General features: G+C 45.6%; 1 long non-coding RNA gene across 2 annotated transcripts; it reads left to right on the top strand.

Moving 5' to 3' along the window:
- The first annotated feature begins 5 nt into the window (after positions 1-5).
- Positions 6-26,524, top strand: LOC113459564 (uncharacterized). 2 transcript variants are annotated; one of them, XR_012581612.1, is made up of 3 exons: positions 6-4,648; positions 20,460-20,535; positions 20,636-26,524. It is a non-coding gene; the product is annotated as an uncharacterized LOC113459564 (long non-coding RNA). The 2 variants fall into 2 exon arrangements; XR_012581611.1 differs by lacking the exon at positions 6-4,648 and adding an exon at positions 6,908-14,597 and having other exon boundaries at positions 20,456-20,535.
- Positions 26,525-27,642: the final 1,118 nt, after the last annotated feature.

Below are 27,642 nucleotides of genomic sequence, written 5' to 3'. Positions count from 1 at the left end.
TAATGCTCAGCAGCAGGGAAGCTCAGGGCTGGCTGTGCATTCAGAATGGGCTCTTGGGTGGTGTTAACCTCAGTCCTCTTGAACTGCACTCAGTGGTGGTGATGAGCTGGTCAGAAAATGTAAATAGCAACTAAACCAGTTAAAAGCAGGAGCATCATTCCTTTCTCCTGTTTTATCACACTCTTAACTGCTCAAAACAGCTGAGCATGAGGCCTGGATTCAGCAAGTGCTTTCTACCCTGTTACAAACATGGTAGAAATTTCAGACTGCTTTAAAGGGGTACCTCATTTTTGAGTTTAAATTACCCCCTGCCAGGCTGGCTCAGCACTGAAGAAACAGCTATTTCTTTCCAGGTGTTGGAAAAGGGGAGTTCTTTTCACTGTTAAAACTCTGGAGTCATGTTTTAAGATAAAATTAATGAGAAATGAAGCTTCTTTAAAATCTACAGGTTCTGACTGTGGGTATGAGGTTCCCACATGTAATTTTCCAGCTGGGAAGCAGCAGAAGAGCTCACCCCTAACAGGCAGGGCTTTTCTGGATGGCAGGAAACTTAAAACATGAAATGGGGTATGGTTTGAAGGCAGTGGAGGAAGAAATGTCAGAAGGGATGATTTCTGGCTGTCTGGCTTCTCCTGTGGGACAGCTGCAGCCTGGTGCCTGTGGAGGGGAGGGTTAAGAGCACCCATGGACAGCTGGTTTCTGGCAGAGTGGTGGCCAGGTTAGTCCTGTTCAGGAGATAAGTGCCCTAACAGTGTCCCAGGATGTGTTGGCTTGGAGAGGAAATGGGAACTGAAATCCTTTGGGACAGCAGAAGGACTTGAGGAGCTGGAGCAAGACACAAGGGTTTGCTGTTGGTTGGCCTGTCCTGCCATGCATTAACAGGCAGAGAAGCCTGTGTGTCATGTGCAAAGAAAGTTGTCATAACAGCCATGTTGGAGCATCCAAAAATCTGGGACCCTAAATATCTGCAGATTACTTTGGTAAAAGGAAAAACTAACAGAAAAGCAAATGGATTCTTAGAGAGAGAGAACCTCCATTTGCCTTCTGTATCTTAATGAAAATACAAAATTTGTTTATAAATGTACCGATGGTTGTTGAGGGGTTTCTGCCATTTCCTCTAGTAATGACTTTGTGTAGCTGCTGAGGGCTGTGTGTGTGTGACGCCAAGCAGTACCAGTGTGGCACAAGTCAAGAGGAGTGAAAATGCTTCCTGCTCCCCTTCTGCTCCAAGGTGATCCCAGCCAGGAGCAGGAGGGAGGTCCCCAGGTCTCTGGCACGCAGCTTCCCCTTGGCACAGGCTGGGGAAGCAGGAAATCGCCTAGCCAGGGAGGGCAGCCAAGAGCTTAGAGAGGTGCCCAGTGGCAGCTGGTGGGAGCAGGGGCAGACTGCCCTGCTGCAGCATCCCTGCAGGGGCAGCACGAGGAGGGTCAGCCACCCCACGGCAAGGAGGGGCTTATGCAAGGGGGAGGATTGAGCAGGAGGCCTTCAGGTGCAGTCTCCACCCCATTTCGGTGGTGTTACCCACAGCTTTCCCTCATCCTGCTCTCTTTCTGCATCACTGCTGTTCCCATTCTCTTGACCAACCTTTTTTTTTTTGTAAACTTTCCTTGTTTTCTCCAGCCTGGTTTTCCTTCCTTTCCTTTTCCTGATATCTAGTTTTGCATAAAGACTCCTTCACCTCCTGTCTCTTCCTCTCTACTCATTTTGAACTGACTTTCCTCAGGGGGAAGGCAAAGCTCTGTGTCTCCAGGGACAGAGAGCAGTGGAGCCTGGGACCCGTGTTCTGCTCACCCTCAGCTGCTGCTGATGGCACTTCCACCACCTTTCTCTCTCGTCTCCTTTCCGTGTGAGCTTCTGCCAAGAATGCAAAGTCTGTTGGAAGGCTTTGTTTGGGGAATGACCACATTTCTAGTGTTGAATTTCCCATTTCTCCCCTCGAGTAACTGCAGAGCTCAGTCTAGCTCAGGTGGGTTTTGCAGTTTGTGATGCTTTTCATTGGCTACTAGATCGGATGGCAACTTGGTGCTTTTCCAAACTGGAATGTTATTTAGAGTCCAAATATGAGATTGAGAGCCATATGGAAACCTGTTAAGACTTCATTGCTAATCAATACTAGGAAGATGAGCAACAAGAGTATTTTCACTCACATTTTAACATGTTTGTTGTCCAGAGTTAACTTGGGCACCCAGAGGGCATTTTTGCTGTCAACTTTCCATCTCTGATGCAGATCTGTTTGAGAAAACTGATTTGGAAAGCAGGTAAACAGAGACCCCACAGAAAAGTAAGCAGTTAAACCAAGCCAAGGCTAAGAATGCTAACAGAGCCTAAAGGTCAGGCAGGAAACGCATTTCACACCAAAATGACAGAAAGAAGGTGTTGATTTTGTTGATTATTTTTAAATAGAAAATTGTGTTGGGCAGAGCCTGGTGTCATGGCAACTCTTGGCCTATGTGTGACAGTTTTTTCAGCACCTTTTCTGTTACATGTTTGGTCTGCCATTTCAGTGTTCCTTGCCTTTCCTCCTGTGGCTGCAGCCTGGGCAGGCCTGGGGAAGGAGCTTGGGTGGGAGCACAGCCATACCCCAGCAGCATTTTCCATGTCTGCATAAACCCCCTGGGTGTGGCCAGCCCCACACTGCCCCATGCACTTTCCTAACCTCCACTTTGCTCCCTAATTGACTGACTTTGGTGAAGAGATGGAGCTAACAGCAGCATTTCTGCTTCCAACACCGTGCTGGGGAGGTCAGGACTCAGGAGCTGTAAGTGATGCTGCCCTCCAGACAGCCAGGATTGCAGCTAAATATATCCCCTGCCATTCCCAGCTGAGGAGTGAGAGTGCTGCCTGGGCTCACAGGGGGCTGGGGCTTGGCTGTGCTGCCTAAAGCTAGCACAGAAAATATATATCACAGGTGTTAGTAATTAATCCATGTAAGAGCTAAATCTCAAGTTACCCAGCTTGTTCCCCTCTCCATCACTTTGAAGGTTTTCTGGGTAAAATGCCAAGGTCCATCTAACAGGACTTGCAGACTCGAGTAAAAATCTGAGTTTTAACTACCTAGAAATAGCCCCTTTCTAGGTTATTTCTTCTGCTTTTAACTTGTATGGCTCTCAGTGCCATTTGTTTCGCAAATTCAGAGCTGCGTTCCCGTGTGACTTTTTCATGCCTTCACATTTCACACGGCCTTAGCAAGGCACAGAGGACAGAGGCTCTGCAGTTTGGTAGCACCTGACTTGTTGGTGCTTCTCTTCCAGTCTGTTTGGGCACCCTCACCAGGTGTTTTGGGCAGCATCCCTGGGGCACTCCAAGGACTGATGTACAGCTGCTCTGGGCTGTGTCAGCATCTCCTGAGGCCCTCCCACCCTGCCATGAGCATGGGGAGGGCCAGGACAGGCTGTGCACTCACTGCCCTGCCCAGCAGGGAGGTTCCTGGGGAGTGCACAAGCAGGGCTTGCCAGAAGGCCTAGGGCTGGGAGGTTTGGTTTCATTTCTCAGTATCTGATAAATCAGAGTGCCTGAAGATGTTCATGGTCTCAACAGAAAAGTTTACACTTGGAAGGTGCTGTGGGTACATGCTCAGGCAGCAGCAGCAGAGACGACCCCTGACCAAAGCCCTGTGTTTGGGAGGAAGTTCAGGCTGTTATGTTGATACCTTTTTTTATCTTTTTAATGAAACCTCCTTCCTGCCATTTCAGAGGAGAGGAGGCTTTGACGTCATGTGCTGATGAGTCACTGCTGTTAACAGGCCAGCAAGCAGGGATTGAGAGTGCTGTCTGCAGCAGCTGCTCTGTTAATCATTCACAAAAAGCCCAGAGAAAGCTCAAGGGGAATGCTTGTGAATAATTAAATTTCTGTTTTCATTATGAAGACGCAGTTGATTTACCTGGATCTGCTAGAATCCAGGTATTGGGAAGTGAGAGAAGAGGACAATGATCTCACTGATTTGTTGATACCCCTGTAAATATCTTTTAGATAGTCATTGGTATCAGTAAAGCATAGGCATGACTTAACAATTTCATGTAAAGCTTATGTAATATAATTCTGACCATCATCTACATCTCACTTGCCACAACCACTTTAACTATATTTGTGTTTTCTAGAAGAGAGCTCTTGGGGAAGCAAATGCCCTTGATAGGGCAGGACATGGATTTTACCGGAAGGCTGGGTTTCTGTATGTATCTCGTAGCCTAAAGTTGTGTATTCTCAAAGAAAGCAGGGTTGTGTTGTCATTTTATTGTAAAACTTCCATAGCTTCTTAGTGGTTTCTCACGGACAACTCCTCACACCACAGCCAACAAACTCCAGCTCCCTCCTCACCCAGCTCACCCACTCTTTATAGCACTCATGCTTATTGGACACAGGCCTGTTAAGGGCAGGCCTGTTCCTAATCTTTGGTGATTGGTACAGCTGCAACTCCTCAGGGGTGAGACTGCCTTCTGCACTATTCTCTTACATTCCATCCCCCCTCAGAGTTGTCCAGGTTTGTTCACTGACAGTTCTCCTGTTCATAAACATCTTCTGGGGATGACTGGATCACTTAGAGCTGCTGCTAAATTGGTGTCATGACAAGAGTTGTTGCACTCATTGTGATGAGCTTTAAACTTCAGCTGCCAACATGCCATGATCAAAGAATTCATTGGATCTGCTTTGGGTGAGTAGGATTTTTATTTCAGACAAGGTCAAAACTGGATAAATTCCTAAATACTGAATTATTCACTGCTGAACTTTTCCTCTCTAGTTTTAAATGTCTTGGACAAGAGCTGCTGCCTTTTACCCAGAGGTAGAAGAAGATGGGCAGTTTTACTCCCAAAGCAATCCCAACCCCTAGGTGGTCAGTTGAAGCTGCCTTAGAACTGGATGGTGCTTGGTCTTGACAAAATATGAGGTTTAGCTTTGCCTACACAATTGGAGTGTGGGACCATGGGGAGTGTAGGAGTGCTTAAACCCTGACTTTAATTATCTGTACATTGTGATGAGGAAGTTGTTGTTCTGCCTGTCAGACAAATAAGAGAGAGCCCACACAACAAAACCATTTGAGTCTGATGAACCTTTCTGTCTGGGGGCATTGTTTTTGTGGACCTGTGAAAGCCCAGGGATATGTAGGCAGAACCCAATTAACTACAGCTCTTGAAAGAGAAACTTTGAAATGATTTGTTGAAAACTGGATATATTTTTCATCTTTCAGCACTGTGGCCAATTTACTGTGGGTTTGCTTTCTTGAACTGATCTGTGCAAAGTTTAACTGATTATATCAGCTCCTCCATACCCACATTAGCCCCAACTTCTACATGCGCTCATTCAATGGGCTGAGTTATTCTTGATAGATAAAAAAATCCTGGCAGATGAAACCAGATACCACCCCTGTGGAAGAGAGCTGTCCTGGAGCTGCAATAGCTGATGATTTGCCATTTCTGCAATGAGATGATTTCCAGAGCCCTCTTCTCAGTCTGCAGATACAATGGCCAGTCTGGACCCTTTCAGAAGAGCTGGCCTTGCTCCTTGGGCAGGGCCAGGCCTCCTATTTGGATATTTAGGGGTAACAGCAAAGGCCCAGCGGAGATGATGCATGAAATCCTTTAGAGGGGAGCAGAGGGGTTCACTGGGATGGTGAAATCTGGGATGGGATGCCTGCAACAGGCTGACTGTCCTGGGTGGGGAAACCAGGGCCAGAAGGGTGGGGAGAGCAGTCCTAGTTATGAGGGTTGTACCTCCCCAGGTCACTGCCATGCTCTAGTGAGTGGGGAGCACTGTCAAACCCCCGTGGAAGGGGGGATCAGAAGGAAATGAGGTTTGCATTGATTTTGGCAGTGGTAGAGCTCAATTTACAGATGTCGGCAGTGAGAGGCTCTGTACATACCCTGTCACAAGTAATTGGAGACCATGAACCAAGTGACTGTGTGCCCCACAGAATCAAAGCCTGAGAAAAAGGGTGTCTGAGGATGGGTCATTTGTAACTTTGGTTCTGTGGCACATCTCTTCTGGAACTTTACATGTTTGCCTTCTGAGCCTTTGAGATTCCTATGTTCAAATTCTTATTAATTTCAGGCCCTGGAGAGACTTGCATATTGAGAGATGTGATTCTAATAAGTAAATGACATTATAAGTGTACCTGGCTTTATTAATAACACCTGTTATTGTGAGATTTGGCTTCTTCAGCATCACGAGGCACTGAGCCTAGACAGATATCCTACTCCATCTTGTGGGATAGAGCCCATTTTGGATATCAGAGCTCAGGGTGGTTATTTATACAGAAGGGGAAAAGGTGTCAGCAAAGCAAATAGTGTTGCTTGCAGATGGAGCATACATTGTAGGACATGCAGTAACAATGAAGGTCTCACACCAGCAAAAACTGAGGAATATTGAAAATAGGGGAAATCAAACAGGAGCTTAGGAAGTGTGGGAATAAAAGAAAATCAGGAAACCAGTTAAAATCTGAATGGAATACCGTTTCTGGAATCAATATTTTTCATTTCAAATGTTGGTTCTACAGAAGATGCTATTTTTTTAGTTGCTTATTGAAAAGGGTCCTCCTGAAGAGCTATTGTTCCCTGGGAAATCAGATGTGTTGTGTAGTCAAATATAATATTAAAAATAGAGAAGGAATTCTGGAAAGATGTGGAAGCAAGAAAGCAAAAAATTCTGAAGAGGTTGTTAAAAGCCGCCCAGAGAAAATGGCCATGGGAGGTGGATTACAACACTGAGAAACCATCAGCAACAAGAAATCCTCTGGGACACCAAAGCCTGGGTCTGCACGTAATCCTGAGCACCTGGGAGCCTCTGAGTTCCCTCCCTGGAGTCCCTGCCTTGTGCATGAGGACAGCTGATGGCCTTTGCTCTGACATTTCTATTGCTGGAAGCACTCTCTGTGGGAAGGGCTGGAAAGGTTTAAAAACAAGTCTGAAATTTCTCCCGACACATTTTTTTCTCTTAATTGCAAAGCAAGTATAGGCTTTTGGGGTTTTTTTTAATGACTGATTCAGCCAGCCATTTAATCTTTTGTTCTCTGTGCTCAGCAAAAATGTGAGTTTGTCTGGAAAAATAATAATTGGAGAAAGATTAACACAAAGGACCAAAACAAACTGAGATTAAAGGGTGGGTTCAGGAATCTTTCTCCAGCCCAAGTCAACAGTATCCAGAAATTGTCCAGCAGTTTTGGCATCAATCAGTGTCTTTGGCACAAATCAGTGTCCAAGCCTGATCCTGTGGCATTGCAGGGTGGGTGTTCCCTCCCTCATCCGAGCACATCCTGGCTGCTGCCTCCTTGGTGCTCATGAGTGATCCCAGTGTTGTGCAGGAAAAGGCACCACAATTTGCTGGTCAAATCATCAGATTCTTCTCTCCCTTCTGTCCCCTCAGTTTGTGCTTGGGAGAGCTAGCCAAGGCTCTACCCAGGGCTGCAGGCAATGCCTTCCTCACACAGCAAAGCACCAGGGAGCTCCTGTAATGCCAGAGCTGGCTTCATTAGGTGTGTCATCATTAATTATTGACAGAGCGCTCAGAGATGGGATTCTGATAGTTCTGTTCTTTGTCTCTTTTATAATAAAAAGAAGAGCTTCAGAAGTTAAATTTTAAAAGTTTAGAACTTTACAGAGGTGCCTATTCTCCCGTGCCTGAGGGGATGAGTTTCTTTCCTTCTAAGGTCAGAAATGAGTTTCTCTTTCATCTTCCATCCTTGATCAGGCACTGTGGGATTTCCAGAGGGCTCTGTCCCATGGAAGCTACATCAGATGGCTCCAGTGCATCAGGCAGGAGCTGTTCCCACAGGTTCCAAAGGCAGATGGGTAGCTCAGGCTCTGGTGCAGGGATGAACTGCTCCCTGCTTCCCAGGAGACACCAGCAGGATGCTCAGCATCCCTCCTGCCTTCACTCCATGCCCATGGAGATGGAATTACCTGTTGCACTCCCTGCTCTGGCAGCCTGATCTTGCCCGTCACGTCCTTTGTGCAGGATTCTGAGTGTCCCTGTGAAGCTGCTCTGAATTTTGAGAGCGTGGCACCTTGTGTCCTCAGAGAGACAAAGACATGCCCTTCTTTTACATCCAGCCTGCTGGGAAACAAGGTCAACCTGATTGTTGTGGAACAGATGGCTTCCTTCCATGGAGTGGCATTTCCCTGGCTAAATGGAGCCTGACTAGACATAAATATCAAATGTAGCTATATGTGGAGCTATAAGTATAGCAATGGATTGTAGGGTTACGAGAATTTAGAGCTGCTGAAGAAATTATTATTTTTTCCCAAAAAATCAGTCAGCACTTATTATAAGTAATTAGTTTTCTTTATCTTCAATAGTCATCCTGTAAAATAATTTAAAATAAGAGGTGACAGGTTAGCCCAGTTCCCCTGGGAAGGTTTTCAGTGAAAGATGCCTGGGAGCAACTGCACGAGAAGAGTTTGATATATTCTGAGCCATCTGCCCCAGTGGAGTGAGGGTTTGTTGAGTTCTGTGGCAATGTGAGCTAAACCAGATCTGATCTGGATACAGAAACAGGAGATTGATGGGGAAATGTGGGTTATGAGGCTGGAAAAGGTACAGGTGAATTAATGGCACACAAAAAGACAACCTTACTGTTCCCTAGTAAATGCATGCTGCTGCCAGTTATGCTTTTTTTTTTCAAAATATAGAGAATAATTGTGCCCCAGATCCCTGTCTGACTGTATTGCAGCATGCCTGTGGGGGTTAGGGGGAGTATATGTCTTATTCATGCATTCGAGCACTACTTGAGGTTTCCTGGTTTTTCAGGGTGTATGTATGCATTTCCTGGTCCTATAGAAGTAATTTAGATAAAATTAATTAATTGTTTCTAATACTGTTGTGCAGGAGGGAGCCTTCAGAGGCCCATTCCAGCTCTCTTTTCATATTGCTGGAAAAGCAGTGCAGGTCCCTGCTGCAGGGTGTTTTACTCCTGTGTGAGAGAGCGGCCTTGGTGGCATGGGGAGCTCTGCCTTTCCAAGAGGGGCATTCAGAGCTCTCCTCTCCAGCTTTATCTCTTTATTAGCTTTTTCAGAAAAAGCAGCAGCAATCCAATGTAATCTGGTTGGTGTTAGAGGCCCTGGCTCAGTAAGGGGAAATGCTGCTTCATGACTCACTTCCACTTCTGTGCACTGAGTCACTGTCCATCCCTCTGCTGGAGTACCTGAGAGGGTCTGGCTGCATTCCTGGGCCCTTGGAGTCTACCTGGCTTCAGTGAACTGGAGGGAGTTCACTCAGAGACAGGGGAGCTGCTTGTCCCTTCTGAACCACCATGAACCACAGAGATTAGCCAGTGTGTTTGACAGCCTGACTTAAAAATGTTCAGGTTTCCTTTGGCTAGTGGGTCACAGCTGAACAAGGACTGAAACACAGCCATGAGGACTTCAAAGGGGCTCACATCTGAGCTAGAGCTGAATTTCTCTTTCACAATTTCCAGGGCAGAAACAAACCCCAATAAGGATTTGAAATATCATCAGCCTTGCAAGTCAAGCAACAAGCTGAAGTGTGCAGTGAAGGAAGGACCTTGACTGAGTCCATATTTATGAGCCTTTGAGCTCCTGTGTCTGAGCAGGAGGGGAATAACCATCAGGAACATCTCCAGCCTGCCTCAGCTTTCCTCTTCCCAGGTTTCCTTCTGGCTCTTTGAGCTCTTTTTTCATCTGCTGGTTCTGCTTCCAGAAATGCTGCCAGCTCCCCACTCTGTGTCTTTCCAGTCAGGTTTCCTATGGTGACTGCATCCCACAGGTCTCCCTGGTCCAGCTGCAAGTCCAGAAGCTGATGTGGTTGAATATCACAGGGCAGAATATCACTATGGCAGTGATATTCTGCCCTGTGACAAACACAGAACAGAATAGCACTGGGGATACAGCCCCTGTGACAAACACAGAACAGAGTATCACTGTAAGCAGGTCTCACTGTGTTATATAAGGCAGCAAGGAAATTAGCAGGAAACAAAGCCAAACCTGGCTCCATGAAATCTGATTAGTAGTTTTTGCTAGTGAATGCTGGCAGCACAGGGATTTTGGGTTGTTTCACAGAGGTTGGCTGATAGTGACTGAGGCTGAGCAAGGATTTACATCTGCTGTGCCTGAAACAGTCTTGATGTTCATGTGTGGATTTAAACATTCCCCAAGTCTGTGCAGAAGTGAGTCCCTGAAAATTAACTTTCAAAGGCTGGAAATGCATTTCTCAGGTCCCTGATTTTTATGGCCTTGCTCATTATAGGAGGCATCCTTCCCTCTGATTAAGGTCTTTATGAGCTATGTATTGCCAGATGAACACAAATAAATAAGACTGATTGATGAGTTACCAGCCCTTAGAAATTCTTGATGATTGATGCAGTCTTGATGTGGTTTGGGTTGCACCTCCAGTGCAGCTGCTTGAAGCTCTTTGTACCCTCCTGTACCTCTCTTTTCCCTCTGGGAGGGAGAAGGGACTGTTCCTGAAGCCTGAACCTGGTTTCTGAATTCCTGCAGTCTTTCAAGTTTGTTTTATTTGTTATATTTGACTTCATGTCTCTTGAAGTGGCTTATTGGTGGGATATGAATATTGAGGAATATTAGTGCTTCTTGTTCTTAGTTCTACAGCTGCATTTTAGTTAGACCTCTTTTCCATCATTTAACTCATATTACAAAACAGTGTGTTTTGGAACAGAAAATTAAATGCTATAAATCAATCTGAAAACTAATAGCCACCAGAAGCTAAATTTAAGTCTGTGAGCAGCCCAGGGGTTTGCTATTTGAGCAGGCAAGTTTTCAGCCAACTCTATGGATGAGATGCAGAGAGGTTGCATCACTGCAAGGCTCTGGCTGGCAGAACATGCCACAGGAGCAGAGCAGGGTTGCTTAGCGACTCGTGAAGGATGATTAACCCTTTCCCAGAACCCCCACATCCCTATGGAAGCCCTCCTGAGCCATCAGTCTGGACAATAATTGAATATGAAGAAACTACTGTAATATCTTTAGCTATTAGATGTATTGATGTATTAATCATTAATGTTTAATGAAGGACTGTCTTAATCTTACCATTAGTTACTGAAGGAGATCACTAAATCAAAAGCCATCTGTCCATGGTATGACGTGTAATTATTGCAAAGGAAGGCTCAGCTAATTACAGTAAAGGTGGAGCAAGAAGTGATTAAAACTATTTTGGGACTGATGGTGGTCATTGCCACTGCTGCTATTTCTTCATATGAACTCAGGTACTTCTAAAATTTCAGCTGGATTTAAAGGCTGAGCCCATGCATTGACATCACTCTTGCATGGGGTACCTTGAAGCAGAGTTTGGTACCAGCAGCAGCTAGGGAAGTTCCTCACCTCTCATCCCTTTCCAGTGCAACAGAGACATTACAAAGGCCATTTCAGCCTGAAACCAGTCATTTTAATTAAAAATATAATTGATCTTTTATGTTGATGAAAACATTGTGTTCTCTTGTTTGAATGGTGCCTGAAATTGAGCATGAGCTGATAAGCAGGAATGTGTGGGTGTGGTGGGTTGGATTTTACCTGGTGTCACCTTTTGCAAATAGCACAGAGCAGAAATCTTCCAGAGTGTCACTAATGTGTTCCAGCACTTGGGCTGGCTTTTTCAAAATATGATCACTTTGGGTGGTGTTCACCTTGTGCAGGTTGAGCTCTCTTAATGTGAAATGTGCAGTCAGGTGAGCTGTGGGCAGCCAGAGCAAGAGGAGCAGCTCTGACCTCTCTCAAACTGCCCCTGGGGTGGCTGGGCTGCCAGCCTGGGAAGGGCATTGACTCCAGCCCCAGAGAGTGCTGGGCGAGAGGAGCCCAGCCTGGAGGGGAGTCTGAGGAGGGTCATCCTCACAAGGATGGCTTCCCAGTGCTCGTCGTGCTGCTGAACAACAGTGGCAGAGCAACGTGGAGTTCCACTGCAGCAGTGGGAAAATCCCCCCATGGGAACAGAAGTTAAAGCACAGAGAGAGGATTTTAAATGGCAGTGGTCACTCTCTGTGATTTCAGTTGGTAATAAAGGCAAGAATTCCCCTGGAGCAAGAATCACTCTTGGTTTCACCTCTCCCATTGCAGCAGGAGCAATGAGTTTCTGTGACTATTGACCCTTTGTTCTGGTAACGTGAGAGAAGCTAGGGGCTGAGAGCAGCTCCATGTGCACCCCCAGCACCTGTGTGACTCAGCTTCATCAACAGGGAAAGCCACCAGAGCTGGAAACATTTTGTACCTGGGAATGTAGAGATTGTGTTCTCTCCTGTTTGCAGATGGGTAGCTCTGTGCCCTTAGCAGAGACTTACCAGGCATTAGAATCAATCCAGGTGACAAGCTGGCACGAAGATAACCTTTGCTGTGACATAGCCAAGTGCAGGCCCTGTGTTTCTTAATTTGTGCTTATTCTGTGTGCTGCTATCAGGCAGATGCAGACACTGCTGCTGATCTTGTTTCCTGTGTTATCCTGATGCATTTCAGACCCTGGGCTCCAGAGAGCAGCCTGTGTGACAAACAAGCTGCCTGTGTGCCATGTGGGGTTTTGCACTACTGCTTTTTGAGTGAGTCCGTGCCACTGAAGGATCTCCAGGGAGATTAATGCTGTAACAGAGGCACAAAACAATGCAGATATTTCTGAAATGTTAGGCAGATTATTTACTGTTGTTTTGAACACGCTTTCTTAACTTGCCAACAGCAAAAAGAAACTTGTGTGACTGATATCTGAGCTGTTTTCTTTCACTGTTGTCAGTAAGGAGATGGAGCTGCCGAGCTGGGATGTTTGGGTGTTTAGCTGGAATGGATGGATTTGACTTGTCTGAAATAGGATTTCTGGTGGTGCCTGTCAGAGGCAGCAGCCATCCATCTGTGCTGTGCTGGCTGGCTCTCACACAGTGGGGACAGCATGCATTATCACCCTGCTCTGTCCTCCCTGGCAGGCCTCAATCACGCCAGCTGTGGTGCATTTCTGAGCAAGTGATCCTGCGCTGGGGCTCCCAGTGGTTCCTGTGCGGAGGAAACCTCAGATCAGTGCTGTGGACAGAGAGGCCCAGCAGTCAGCTCAGTGCTCCAGAGGGGGAGCAAGCACAACAGGGCTCCCCTGTGTGGGATTCACATTCTCTGAACCTGAGAGGAGCAGAGAAGAGAACGATCCAAACAATTCTTATCTCATTGGCTGCTCCTGTGCTGTGCCAAAGTAGAGGGCAATGTGGAGATTGTTTACCCAGAGTGATGGGGTATTTCCTTGGCCTGTCAGGGCCAGACTGTCAGTCAGGAGACAGTCACAGGGTTTTGTTCAGTTGAGTACTTGTGCAGTTTCAGCTTAGATGCAGTGTAATATAGTACAGAATAATACAGTGTAATAAAGTAATTAATTAGCCTTCTGATATCATGGAGTCCTGCTCATCATTCCTGCTGCCAATCAGGTGAAATTCTTCTGATACTCCTGGTGCTGGGGAGGGGCAGGGCTGAGGCAGCAAAACCCTGGGAGAGGCAATGCTGCTCTCCTGTCAGTGCCTGCCCCTGGCACTGCCCAGGGCTGCTGGGCACTGCACTGAGGGCTCACTCTGCCCTGGCTGCACCCCCAGTGTCTCTGTGCTCCCATCTCTGCCTCTGGGGCTCCATCGGATGCTCCTGGCAGGAACAGACCTAGCTGTGAGCTAGGGTAGGGCCAATGGGTAGGGCCATAGCAAAGCAAGGTGGTGGATGAGTCTGGTTGCCATTGGGGAAATTCCTGGCATTTCTTGTACCTGTTCTGACTCAGGTCTGGTGTGGCTTTGTCTCTGTAGGAGAGCCCGGTCTGTGGACAGGCCATGATGTACTTTGACAGTGAAATGTGACAGCACATGGATGTGCAGGGGCTGTGTGGGGCTCAGGGTGAGGCTGGGGTAGGGCTCAGGTATTTCTGTGGGCTCAGGCAGCCTTGGTTTGGCTCTGGGTCCCCCACAGTGTGTGAGCACACTGGTACCTGGGGCTGATGCTCACAGTGCAGCCCTGGCTGTTTGTAAAGCTCTGTCCAGCCCCCTCCCTCCCTCCTGTGCTGCACCAGGAAAGGAGCAGTGTGCTGCAGAGAGAGCCCAAACACTGGGAGTGAGACAGGGACACATCCACAGTGAGCCCAAACACCTGGGAGTGACACAGGGACACATCCACAGTGAGCCCATGCTGGGGGCTGCCCCTGCCTGCTGTGCACCCTGCTGGGGTGAGCCAGGCCAGCCCTGCATCCCCAGAGCTGGGTTAGTTCCAGCATTAATTCCTGTCAGTAAACACACATGTACCTGCCCACAGGGAGCCAGTGCTCCATCTCCCATCAATCCTTCAGTTTAGGGGGAAAATCTGGGTGTGTGGTTATTCATTGGTTCCAGGAGTGCTTCAGCCATGTGAATTGTAAATAAGTGAATGGCACATGAAATTCTAGCCACTAGAATGGGGAAATAAAAGGCAACTAATCTAGAAATTATTGATTTTCTTTTTCCAGCTGTTCATGGTTAATATTTAGCCACCCCTGGCTGTGCTTCAACATGCCTGTGAACACAGAATGCAAGACAGGCAATAAGAAGTGGCTGATTTCATTTTAACATCCTTTAATTAGTGCAGAAAACAGCCAGTTGCCCATATCTGAAGGGGAAGGGCTGCACACTGAAGCATTCCCTGAGATGAAATAAAGTGTGATTCCAGGTGAGGCTCTTCCTTTCAGTGCTGTCAACAGCGAGCCCTGGGGAGTTTGTTCTTTCCAGCTGGATGATAGCAAGTGACAGATTTCTTAATATTTGTTACAGTGTTGATGCCTTTCAGTGCATGGCACATCAGGAGAAAAAGATTCACTGCTCTGAAGAGCTGAACCTGGCCTTTTTGTTCTCACCACTGGATTTCAGTGGTATAGCTTGAAATGTAAAGCCTGTGATATGAGATTATTAAAAGTTCTTTAGTTAGGCTGTAAACAACTAGGTTTTAAATTGTGTTAAATTCATTGTGCTTCAGAACTAGAGCTGCTCTAATGCCACAATGCTGTAGAACACAGAAATTTTTGCAGGTAAGTTCTGTACAAAGCCATAGACAGCTGATTTCAGCCACAGTACAAGGGGCCGCAGTACATTTTATTATGTGACATTTCTCTTTTCACGTGGTTTATTTTGAGCAGTTTTCTATCCTGTGAGTTGTTTGCCTTCATACCCCCCTCAAAACCTGCTGAAAATTTTATGTAATTTTTTTTTTTATATTAAAGGGGCCTCTCAGTCTTGAATGCTTAATGCTCAGGCTGAGATGGGCAGGGAAAGCTGTCTGTTTGCAGGGACAGAAGCTGGGAACAGGAGAAGCCAGCTCCATTGAAATGGCTTCCCTCTCTCTCTCCAAGAAGTTCCTGGTAACAGAGGTAATAGTTGGATGGCTTGATTCTGTCTAAAAATTAATTTCCATTGTATCAGGAAGGGAAAAGTGCTACAGAATAACATGGCTTCAAGAAATTGCATATGTAAGAAATGCTATATTGTGAAAAGGAGGCTCTATTTCGGATAAAAATATAATTGTTATTGAGAAAGATCATAAGAAACTCACAATATGTGACAGAGAGTGTATTTGATAATAGAAAAAAATTATCATCAAAACCAAAAGTGTCCCAGCTACAAACATTCAATTACAATTAATTTCTTGTGGTCTAGATCACTCAATTCTGCCTGGTAAACATCACCTTTATTTTGGGAGTGCTTTTTCCCCCTGACCCATGTGAAAAATTTCATTTTCCTGGCCCATTTGCAGCAGCCAAGCGTGTGTTTTCAGATGTCACACAGGGTTTGATGCCCTGAGGTCCTGGGCACAGGTCATACCTTGGAGCACTGACAGTATCCAGTGATGAGGCAGTGTCCTGTCAGACACAACTGGATGAGTTATTTGTGGCAAACAGCTGATTTAATTTATCTCCCTTGATGCCTGAATGATCGGCTGTGAGGTTTTGACTGCCAGAGATCTGCATGTGTGAAATGACAATGAGTGTTTTATGCAAATGGCTCCATGCTCTGGATTGCCTATCAGCTATGCAGAGACATTATTTCTCATCATTTGCAGCTCTGCCTGAATGACAGTCCTTGCAAGTCGCTGAAAGAACAGCACCCAGGCTCACATGGAGCTTCCAGGAGATCCTCCAGCAGTGCCAGGGGTGTGCTCTGAGCACAAACCCTCGCTCAGGGATTTCTGTGCCCTCCTCCTGTTCACTGCTGTGTTCTCTCGGGGGTCTCTGTGGTCAGGATGACCCCGAGATGTGTCAGTCTCTTTTCCCAGCCCAGCAACCAAAGAAGGAGTCAGGATTCTTCTGTTCTGGTTCTCAAGGTTGTTTATTTTCTGTTATCTATAACATTCTTTCCCTGGCCTGCTGAGGTCCATTCAGCAGGTCAGACAGAGGCACACTGCCCGGCCTCAGGGCAGTGTTGTCTTTTTATACTAAAAACTACATGTATATTATTTACAATTATTTTCCAATTCCTATCACCTATGTTAGACTGTCCATCTCTACCCTAAACCAATCCAAAAGTGCCATCATCACCCAGAAGAGGGAGACTAGGAAGAAGGAGAAAGAAGGAAAAGGCATACCCAAATTCCTCCATCTTGGGGACCCCAAGCCCCTATTCTAAAAACCCCAAAATTCTACTTTTCACCCTGTGACAAACTATTATTCTACTTAAACTTTTGTGGCTTGTAGGTCCTCATATAAGGTTGGTAATTTTTTCCATGGGTCACAATCAAAGGCAGAGGGGTCTTGGGCTCTGTGCCAAGGTCTGTGAGCCCCCTGGCAGGGTTTGAGCCATCCAGGGCAGCCAGAGGGATGTCCTGGGTTCCAACAGAGCTCATTGCTGCCCAGGGATGTCCTGAATTCTGACAGAGCTCATTGCTGCCCAGGGATGGCAGTGCTCCCTGCTGTGAGGGGCAATCCTGAGCCTCTCTGTGCAGAGCTCTGAGCAGGCTCTGGCAGCATTTCCCTGGCTCCAAACCCGGGGCACACGGTGCAGGGAGCTGGGCTGAGCTGGCAGTGGGCAGGGGATGCTCGGGGCTGGCTCTGGCCACAGCACTCAGCACTGTCCCTGCTCCTGCTCACATTCCAGGCTTTTTCTCTGCCCAGGAAGCACGGGAGCTTTGCTGTGCTCCATATGCAGTTCTTCAGCAAGAGGTCGTACATGAGAGAGCTGCATCTTTTGTGACAGTTGTAGCTCTAAATAGGAAATGATTAATATTTCATGGTTATTTTTCTGTAAGACATGATTCTTGGGAGAATGCATCAGCCTGACTTTGCTGGAGAGAATGAGCCTGCCTTGCTGAGCTTCAAATGAAAATGTAGTCAGGCACCGCATGCTAATATTGCTGCTTTAGCTGGAAGCTCTCTGTGTGCCTGACTAATGCCAGTGCCACAGTGCACTTTTGGAAACTTCTCTTTCCCTCATCAGTCTTCCCAGTCATCTGCTACTCTGCCTTTGCCTTCTGCACCTTCAGTCTAGTTTTAAATAGCACAAGAGGTCACGAATGTCAGCTGACTGCATCAACTGCAAAATCTTTGACTCTAATCTTTCCTTCTTTATTCGCTTATTTTTTCCTTTCTTGAGTCATAAGCAAACCACTTCAAAATATTTCAGGGTTGCACCAGAGGACAGCAAACAATTGGTCAAGGAAACATTCTTGTCTCTTTTTGATGTGGCTTCCTGTGAAGGTGGCTTTTTAAATGCTTCTAAATAACAAATATTGGCAAATAGCTTACAGAACTTTTGTTCATATAACATTAATGGAATGGTCACAGGGTTACTGTCATTCAGCAGTGAGGTCACCAAGGCTTTGACTGCCCTGGACTGCTACAAGAAAGTCTGCAGGAAGATTCTGGAAAGTTTGGTAAGAAAAGCTGCTTTGTTTTCTACTCTGCCCGTTGTTCTGTAGGAGGAGTTACACTCCACTATAGTAGGAAGCTGTTAAATACTGCAAACCAGGATGAAAGAAACAGAGGGACAGAATTCTACTTAGATATAAAGGTTTTTTAACCTGAACTCAGACCAGAAGAAAATGCTGTATGTTCCCCCAGACTGGTATAATGAGATTTAATCCTTACACAAACAGCTGTACTAGAGTACAAACTATTCATAGCAGATTCTGCTGGTTCCAGTCAGGGTTTCATTGGGTTAGACACAGCAGAGAATGCTCAGAAATGTGATGAAGGGGAGGGAAGATTGCAGAAAAAAATATATGTTAGAATGTGTCAGCATTGAAGTGGTCTGAGAAAGGTTAATTTAACCATCTTCCACTTCTGTCCCCTGCAAGTGCTGCACTTGCTCTTATTTACAGTCATGTCTGCCTTCTCTCTGTCTGTGCAAAACAGTGGATGTCCCTCCTTGCTGTCACCCAGCAAAACAAGCACTCCCGGCTCTTTCTAGGTTCTTTCTAGCTGTTTTGCAGCTGTAGTTGTTTCTATATCATAGCTGTTCCAGATTATTTTAAGGTATCTTGGTAGCCTCTAAATGAAGCAGAAAGAAATGTATAGGAATGGCAACTACTTTGCAAACCTCTGTACTCACAAGACAATGAAAGTAAGTTTTGGAGAGGAATGATTCACAGCACCCTAACTACTTGGAGACCTCATTAAGGCACAGGGTCATCTCAGAACTTTTGTCTGTGCTGTGTAAGGATTTAGGGACTCAGAAAACTATGTAGCCTGAATTGCTTTGCTTTGCATTGTTTTCTGCCTAAAAAACCTGATCAAACCACCTCTTTGGGCTGTGTACAATTTTCTGCACATGTGGTTATATACTATTGTATTTGGTGATCCATCTTTTTTAAAATAATCCAGCTGATATGTCAAGCAAGACTTGCTCAGCATTATTAAAATTCATGTTGCTTTATGAATTTAAGACTTACTTCAGCACAATACAAAGCATGAATTCAACAGCTACTCTGTAGGTCACAATAGTCTTAAGCTAATATGCAATATAGCCATGGGAAGATACCAGATTTATCAGTGGATTGTAGGCAGCTTTGTAGGTGTTGCTTTTGATGATCAACAGAGCAATCAAATTTGAATGCTTGTTTTATTATATGTCTGCCTGAAAATTTTTTGCTTGCTTGTGGTTTTTTTTGGCTCCCTTCTCCTGAAGTGTCATTGTTTTGTAAAAGGAATGGTTGGACTTGGTTAAAATAATTACGAAAAGAGGTCTGGTTTGTTTGTTTGGTTTTGTCTGATGCCACTGGCACAGAGAAGCCTCTGCAGCTGTGTTTGGTTTCCAAGTTAATGCTGTCTGGGTGTTGCTGTGGATAGATGATCTCTGAGCCCTGGCTGTCTGTGCAGCTGTGAGGAGTAACAACATAAACTTAGTGTTAAGGTTTTTGTCAATACTAATTAAAAATCATGGTTAAGGGCTCTCGTTCAGCAAACACTGACTGCTGCTCAAAGCTCTTAGATATGTTTTTAATTTTGTGCACATTCCAAATATATTTGGTCTCATTACAGCTGAAGAATATATTTTGAATCCTGTGGGTTTACTGCTTTTTTAAAAGCAAATAAATGGCTAGAATTCATATGTGTGCTTGGTAGGTAAAATCAGGAACCATAAGTGGAGTTTTTATGTGGATTTACTTTTGGGAGCAGGTTCTGTATTTCTGCTTCCCTGTGCTGGGATTTACTTTGTTATGCTTCTCCCTTCAACTAATTTTTCCTACGATTGCTCTCACATTTAAGCCTCATTTGATACATTTCATATCACTGCTCATCAGCCTAATTACCCTTTGGTGCCACCTCCTTGGCACAGAGCCTCCCAGAGAGGCTCAGTGTTCCTGCCTCAGCTCCTGCACCATCTGCTCCTGCCAGCTCCAGCCTGTGTCTGTGGTTTCCAGAGGAGTTTGGTCTCTGTGCTCTGCTGGCTCAGGCACTGCAGCTGCATCCCTGCCTGCTGCCTTCCCTTACCAGCTCCTGCTGTGTCTGCTCCTCACGTTACAGATCTTCCTCCCCATTTCTTCCTGTCCCATACAAAATACCCCCGTGCTTCGAAAAATATCATAAAATGGGGTTGATGTCCTTCCCAGGAGCTCAGGGGGCTCTGCTTGTGCACAGGACCAAGTCTGTACCTGCCAGGACCACCAGGCACAGTAATACAGGGTGCCCCTGATGCAGGGAGTGACTGGCATCTGACTCCATGCATTCAAGATGCTGAACAATTGCTTTACTTATATTATATTATATTATATTATATTATATTATATTATATTATATTATATTATATTATATTATGTTATGTTATGTTATGTTATGTTATGTTATATTATGTTATGTTATATTATGTTATATTATGTTATACTATAATTATTGTATTATAGTATAATTACTATGTTATATATTATTATAATGCAATATTGCAATACTATTTTATTATATTATTCTATTACTATATTAAAACTATACTATACTATACTATACTATACTATACTATACTATACTATACTATACTATACTATACTAAACTAAAAAGATACTATGCTATAATTACATACTAAAGAAAACTCGTGACTCTCCCCAGACAGCCAGGACACAGCTTTTTCCAGCTGGCCAATGAAACCAAACAATCCTCAGCAGAATCCAATTGCCCAATCACTTCAGGTAACCAATCTCCTTGACACATTCCACATGTGCAAAAGCAACAGGAGCAGCAAGTAGAGATGAGAATTGTTTTCTCTTTCTTCTCTCTATGCTTCTCCAGGAAAAAGAACTGAGAGAGCCCAGCCAGCAGGGGCCCCACAAAGCTTCTGTACCAACAGGCTTCATTGCACTGGGGGAAACCAAGGAGAATCCACCTCAGCAAACAGACTGGTCCTGGCTCCCTGATCCAAAGTAAGCATCAGCAACCTGGAATGGCTGGGTTTGGTTTGTTTGTGTGTTTTTCATACAATAGCATCCTGAAATGGCTACGTACAATTGAGAACCTCATCAATATTACATCTGCAACAGAAGGTGGAAACCTCCTGGTGTGCACAAGGAATCCATTTAGTCCTTCAGACAAGATCTCCAGGCAGAACACCTGGCCTCTTGGTCCATCTTTGAGGTGCTCTGGTGGAAACCCAGAGGCAGCCAAAGAGCTCCCTGTGACCCCATATCCACACAGGAGCTCCTGTGAGCCACACTGGGGTGGTGCTGACAGCAATTCACTGAGGGCTTCGTGACCTGATTTTAAACAGCTGCAATGAATTGCTTTTGCCTTGAATTTTAAACCATTTATTCTGGGAGGGTAGAACACTTCTATGATGCAGCATCACGCTGAATGCAGGATGAGCAGATGACAGGATACCTGGTGTGTTTTTGGGAGATGGCCCCTGAGTCCTTGGGGATGCAGGCTGCATCTGTGAGCAATTCCTGGGCTGTGCTTTTTGGGCTTTGCAGCCCTGCTGCTGTGGGGATGGACATGGGGTGATGTTTTGCAGCACAGTGGCAGCACCAGAACTGCTTCAAAATAAAGGCACCAGCTACAATTCTGACAAATGTACCCTCCCAAGTGGAGCCTCAGGGCTGGGAAGGGCACTCAGCTCATCTCAGGCACTTACCAGTCAGGTATGTAAGACAGAAAGTATTTACCTCAGGGGAAAATCACAGCATTTTCACCTGATTATATGGATTTTACTTGCCAGTCAAGGCTCTTATAGCTGAGAGAGGTGTGAGACTGCTATCTAAAACAGCTTGGACATCCAAACAAATGTTCTTCCCAGCTTGCAGAAATGTCAGTAGTTGTCCTGTCGATTGGAGGCTTTTTGGAGAAACAATGTCACCACTTGTATTTTGACTTTTGCCAGAGAAGGGAGCAGCCTGCCCATCAGTCTTTTCGTGCCTCAAGAGACCTCTCCATGACTGAGTGATAAGAGAAAGCAAATTGCAGATGTTAACAGAGCTCTTAATATTGCAGTGGATGGATGCCACGTTGTGCCATGTACCCAGCTGGATGGAGCATGATGCCTTTCCATGTACACTTGTCCATTGAGGAATTGTGCAGCTCACAGATCACTGTTTGATTTCTCTGCCTCCTGCTGCCCACAATCTGCCTCCTGCACACCTGTTGGATGGCATTACACCCTCAGCAGCCAGGAGTGGGTGTCAGTGGGTCAGTGGGCTGTGCTGGCTCTGTGCTCACCCCTGAGTACAGCCTGCAGCAGTGAGGGGTAAATGATTAACCTGCATCTGTTCTGCTTTTTGCACTGACACTCGGCTTGCCTTCATTTCACAGCCACTGAATAGGGAAGCTGCCATTGAAGCCAGCCAGCTCTCCTTGGGTCTACATCCTGAAAATCAGTGTCAGCACAGCTGAACCCTAAAACAACAAGATTTCTGCTTTAATGCTGATGTGACAAATGCTAACAGCCATAACCACGTGGGAGGACATGAATTTGTGCTCTCTTTTTGATGCAATCACTTGTAATTATGTTGACTAAACTTTTAATTTAGTATATATTTTTTAAAAAGGCCACGTCATGAAGTGGTTTTGCCTTGTCCACACAAGCTAACAAATCAAATTGTTTCCTCTTTTCTTGTAGAAGGAGGGAATTCCATAACACTGTCTCTGTCCTGTGCCTTGCACTGAGTCTCTTTCGCCTATTTTTGTCCCATTCTTGACCAAATACTGGGTTTGATTTTGACCCAGATCTGTATAAATTACTGTAGCAATAGGGTTGGAATTCATGCACAAATGTACTGAGCAAAGGACAAACCTATGGTCACAAAATGGGCTGTGATGAAACCAGGGAAACAAATGACCCTGACAAGGACAATGCACAAGAAAATGGTGATAATGTTTTATGGCACAGAGCAGAGCTGGGCTTTTTGCCCTCCCAGCTTCAGCACATAAACTCTCACATGCTCCATTGCTAAAGCACCTGTTGCCCTGATGGCTTGGGGATGGCTGAACCTTTGCCCATGTGCAGTAATGCCAGCATGCTGGCTCGTGCTTTGGGAATGGCTGGACTCTCAAAAAAAAGAGGAAGTGTTAATTTGGAGTGGCAATTTGGCTCCTCTAACCCCCATTCTGTGTTGTCAGACAAGGCAGCAGATAACAAAATGGGCACTTTTCTGCCAGAGACACACAGATCCAAAATCACTGAGCTTCTTCATGTTTGTGAAAGATTAATGTAAAAATTAATGAGGGTTTAATGTAAGTAAGGAATGGAAATGACTTAGCCCCAAGATCATGAAGTTTCTGCAGAGCAGAACTGCTGAATGACTTAGCAGAGGACTAAATAATGGCCCTAATCTCATGCACAGCTGTGAAAGCACTTCTCTCTGTTTATTTATAATGAAAACTCACATAAATGTGTGTGCAGATCACTGCTGTGCAAACTTTTTCCCCTCCCATGTAGAACTTTTGTGTTCTCTCATGAGAAACCATCACTGAAGGGCAGTCCTGGCTGAGCCAGGTACTCCAAGGTGGCCAAAACCCCAGGCTGGGCACTCACACCAGCTGAGGATCCTGGCAGGAGCAGCTGGCATGCACTGGGAGGGCACGGCCAAACCAGTTTTGCTGGCTGCTGCTGCTCTGGAGGGTTTCAGTTGTGTAATCTCCAATGCTTTGGGGTCAGCCTGTGCAGATTCTCCAGCTGCCACGACAGGGCTACTTTGCCTCCCTTCCCCATGAGCCAGCAGTGGGGAGCAGAGCAGCTCCCCAGACAAAGCCCCTGGCTACAAGCAGAGTATTGTGCCTCAGCTTTGGCAGAGTGGGCTGGGGCTGCAGTAAAGGCTGCCTCTTCCATGTGTGAATGGTGCTGAGAGCCGCTGGGTCGTGCAGCATGCCCTGGATGACGAATTGTCAGAGCAGGCTGAGAGCAGCAGCCCCAGCCTGAGCACAGCCAGTGCTGCAGCCGAGCCCTCGGGGTGTCAAGGCAAAGGGGAGCCTGCCCCATGCTAATTAAAACTCTTCTCTCAACTTCTCCTTGGCAAAGTGCAAAGAAATCCTCTTTTCATGCCCGGCGACTAAAAATAAATCCTATTTTGGGTTTCAGAAGCAGCCGCATGACTAAATGAGCCCTTCAGTTTCATTCATGTTTGCTGTCTATTAATCTGTTCTCCTCACTCTCAGCAGGGTATGACTCAGGGCTTCACATTGTCTTCCTCCCTGAACTATCTGTGTTTTGACTTTAAATTCTGCTGTCTGACGCAAAGCAGTGCTGAAATCATGACAGTTTGATCCAGCCAGCTCCCAGGAGACTCCTGATCTTTACTGGCTGGTAAATGTAGCACTCAGAACAGCTATGCAGAGCAGATATCGATATTTTTACACCAAATGTTGGTAAGCAGATGTCACAGGCTCGTGAAAAGCCTTGAAACTCCATGGGAGAAAAGATGTGAGTATGTGTGTGGGAGGCCTGGAGACAAAAATAATTCTGTGCTTCTATGAGAAGGCATATATTCCTTAATCCGTTGGTGTTTGCTATTCCTGTGCAGGGGACTCAAAGTGGAGGCTGCTATACTGGAACAAGTGGAGCAGCAAACTCTTTCCCTGTTGGTTCATCTGATGCTTTTGCTGCTTTTCCAGCCCAGGCTCTGCCCTCTGGCCCTGGCTGAGCTGATGGATCCCATGAGCGGGGGATCTCTCCTATGGGGTGGAGAGATTATCCTGAACTTCAGGCATCCCATAGCAAGTGTGGGACACTGGGCAGGTAATAGCAGTGAGGCAGCAGGGCTGGGCTCCTCCTGCAGGCGCTGGAGAGGCACTGGAGGGGTGGCACAGCCCTAGGGAAGGGCTCTGAGCAGAGGTGGCACTGGAGGGGTGGCACAGCCCTAGGGAGGGCTCTGAGCAGGGGTGGCACAGCCCTGGTGTCAAGGGATGATCCCATGAGCACTGGGGCACACCCACAGCCAAGCCTTGCCTAAGGCTCCTCTTCTGTTATTTTTTTATATAAGCAAGCAGAAATCCTGAACTTGTAAATGTTGGATAAAAGTCCAGATTTTGGGTTTTTTGTGTTTTTCCTTGGCTTTTCCTGTTCTTGAAATGTCCCCTGAGGGAGGTGTGCAGGACAGGCTGGTGTTAAACCTGCCTAATCTCATTGCAGCGTTGAATAAAGTGCAGTGATTTACAGCCACTGGATGCTTGCCTTGACATCCCTGCTTTTAAAGGACTGTGGTTAAAAACTGCAAAACCCTTATTTTTTCCTTACAATGCTGTATTTATCCCTCCCCTTATGGCTTTGGAAATGAAATTTGAGCCATTTATTGTGCACTAAATTTAGGGAGGCCAAAAATATTTGCATACAAATATGATTGATCTTTCAAGCATGCAAAATGAGCAGAAAATGACGAGTCTGATGTTGATACAAGCAGAGTTCAAGTATTTTAAAATTAAAATAATTTAAATGAATCTGTATCTATTATGGCAGATGAGCTTTTTCTGAGAAAAAAAAACCTCCTCTTTCTCATTATATTCAGAGAAAATGAAGATATTCAAGTCAGATATGGACTGAATTTTAAATGTGACAATGGCATTTATTCTGCAGGAGATGTCACGTCTGTAATGAATTGTAAATTATTTTTAGTTGCCACTAGAAACAGAAGAAGGGAGGGAAATAATCAATATTGACACAACCCTGCTTTATTTTTGAGCAGTGCTGATCCTGGTGGCACCAATTAGAGGAGGAGAGAGCCAGAGCTGCAGAAGCAGAAACCATTCTGGTGTTTAGAAAAGACAAATGTGCTGCCTCCCTGTTTCTGCTGGGATGGTTATCCCAGCAAGATGATCGTTCCATCCTCTGCTGGAGCTGGGCAGGTGTGGTGGGAGCCCATGGTCTGTGGGCTGCTGTGGCTCTGGTGTGTGCTGGGGCCTGGGCACAAGGACAGGGACCCCAGGGCCCTTTGCCAGACCGTGTTTCCTCCTCAAGACAAGTTTCCTGGCTGTTCTTTCCCCACTGACTGCAGGGATGAGGATATTCCAGCTGGGCTGTGACAAACCAGAGTGGGCTGGAGCCCTCCAGCCTCTGTTTGCTGCAGCGAAGTTCCCCTCCCAACCCCGTGCCCTCCTTCTTGCATGGAATGAAAGAAAAGCCTTTTCTGCAAGGTGCAGGGTTGATTGATTAACTTTTATCTTCTCATGATGCATGACTAGGTAGAGGGAGAGCATGTGACAAGGCAAGCTGTTGAGAGAAATCACTGCAGATAGAGCTGGGCTGCTCCCAGGATGCACAAAAGGATGCACATGGTCAAAATTCACTCAGAAAAACGAGATTACCCTGCTCCTTTGCTTAAGCAGTTGATATTGAGCTAATTCTAATGCAATTTCCTAAAATTGAGAGATGCTCTGATGTGATCTTACTCCTGTATAAAATGCCATGGAACTTCTGATGACAGAACAGATCCAATTTTCAGTTGCATGACTCATTCTGAGGAAAAGAATGCTGTACATTCAATATGACCAAAAAAAGTACATTCAGTAATGTACTTTTAGGGCTCCTCCTTATAGGGCTGTGTGGATGCAACCAATCATAAGCACAAAGTCGAGGCAACATTTTTTGATATGGAGTAAAATTGACAGATGGATTGTAGAGAGCCTTTGGAAAATTTTATCCACTGAACCCAGAATAGCCACAGCAGAGACCTAAGCCAAGTGTCTGGCTGACTTTACATGCTGAGGTGAGTGGCTAAGGAGGACGGAGTCTTGCTCATGTGCCAGATAATTTGGTTTGTCTGAAATGTGCTCTAATGCAGAAGATCAGGGATCAGGATGGAGGGGTTTCAACAGGATGATTTCATGGGAAAGAATTTGCTCCATGAGTATTACTCATTTGGTGACAGAATGCACAAGAGCCTGTTGGAAACACCTGCAGAAGCAAAAAAAAATCCTGAAAGTCTGAATGGAGTAATTTTCTGCTGGCTGTTTTTTGTTATTATTTTGTTTGTTGGATCTGATTGCATTGGGTGTTGTGTCCATGGGCTGAGGTGTATCAGTGTTTGCAGAGCTGTGTTTTGTGGGCACTCAGAGCCCTGATGAAGGGATGTGGTGCTCAGCAATTCAGTATGTGGTGCTCAGAGCCCTGCTGAAGGGATGTGGTGCTCAGCAATTCAGCACCAGCTGCTCAGAGGGCACCTGGACCTTGCCCTCAGCTCGCTGCAGCATTGCCTTTGTTTCCCTTCCTCAGGGCTGCTATCACAGGCCCTAATGCAGTATTTTCTGGGCTCTTTTCTTCCTGGGTCTGCTAATGAAAGTGTGTGTGTGTGTTGGATGGAATCTGGGGCCAGAATAAAGCTGCTGCTGAAGAGTTTCAGCACAAAAACTCATACTGTATTTTACTCATAAAACTACATGAGGTGAATCAAGATCTCTTATTTCCAGATCTCTGTGTCAGCTACAGCAAATGCAGCCAGGATTTTCTTGTTGTCTGTTCATGGCTACAATTATTTCTAGCTTACTGTTCTTACAGTAATTTAATTTTGTAATGTTTATTGGCTTGGAAGGTACATTCATCCTAGGTTTTTTTGCATTTTGTGCTGTAAAAGGTCAAAATTGTCAGGAAAGATTTATTTTGGGGGAAAAGGAATCCTTATTTAAAAGCTAAAGCAAAACAACCTTTCTGTAATAGAAAGGAAGCAGAAGGAGCAAGCTAAAACTCTGAGCATCAGCTGAAGCATGTGTTACATCTTGTGTTTTGTGATTTATGGCATGGTGGTATTTACTAATTCCACCGATCCAGGTGTGCAGGTGCTGCCCTTTTTGAGTGCTGAAATTGGAGGTAAAACCATGAG

The sequence above is a fragment of the Zonotrichia albicollis genome, chromosome 9 (assembly GCF_047830755.1).
Source record: "Zonotrichia albicollis isolate bZonAlb1 chromosome 9, bZonAlb1.hap1, whole genome shotgun sequence".
NCBI lineage: Eukaryota > Metazoa > Chordata > Aves > Passeriformes > Passerellidae > Zonotrichia > Zonotrichia albicollis.
The sequence above is the reverse complement of the archived record's forward strand: the minus strand, read 5'-3'. Positions and strand labels throughout refer to the sequence as shown.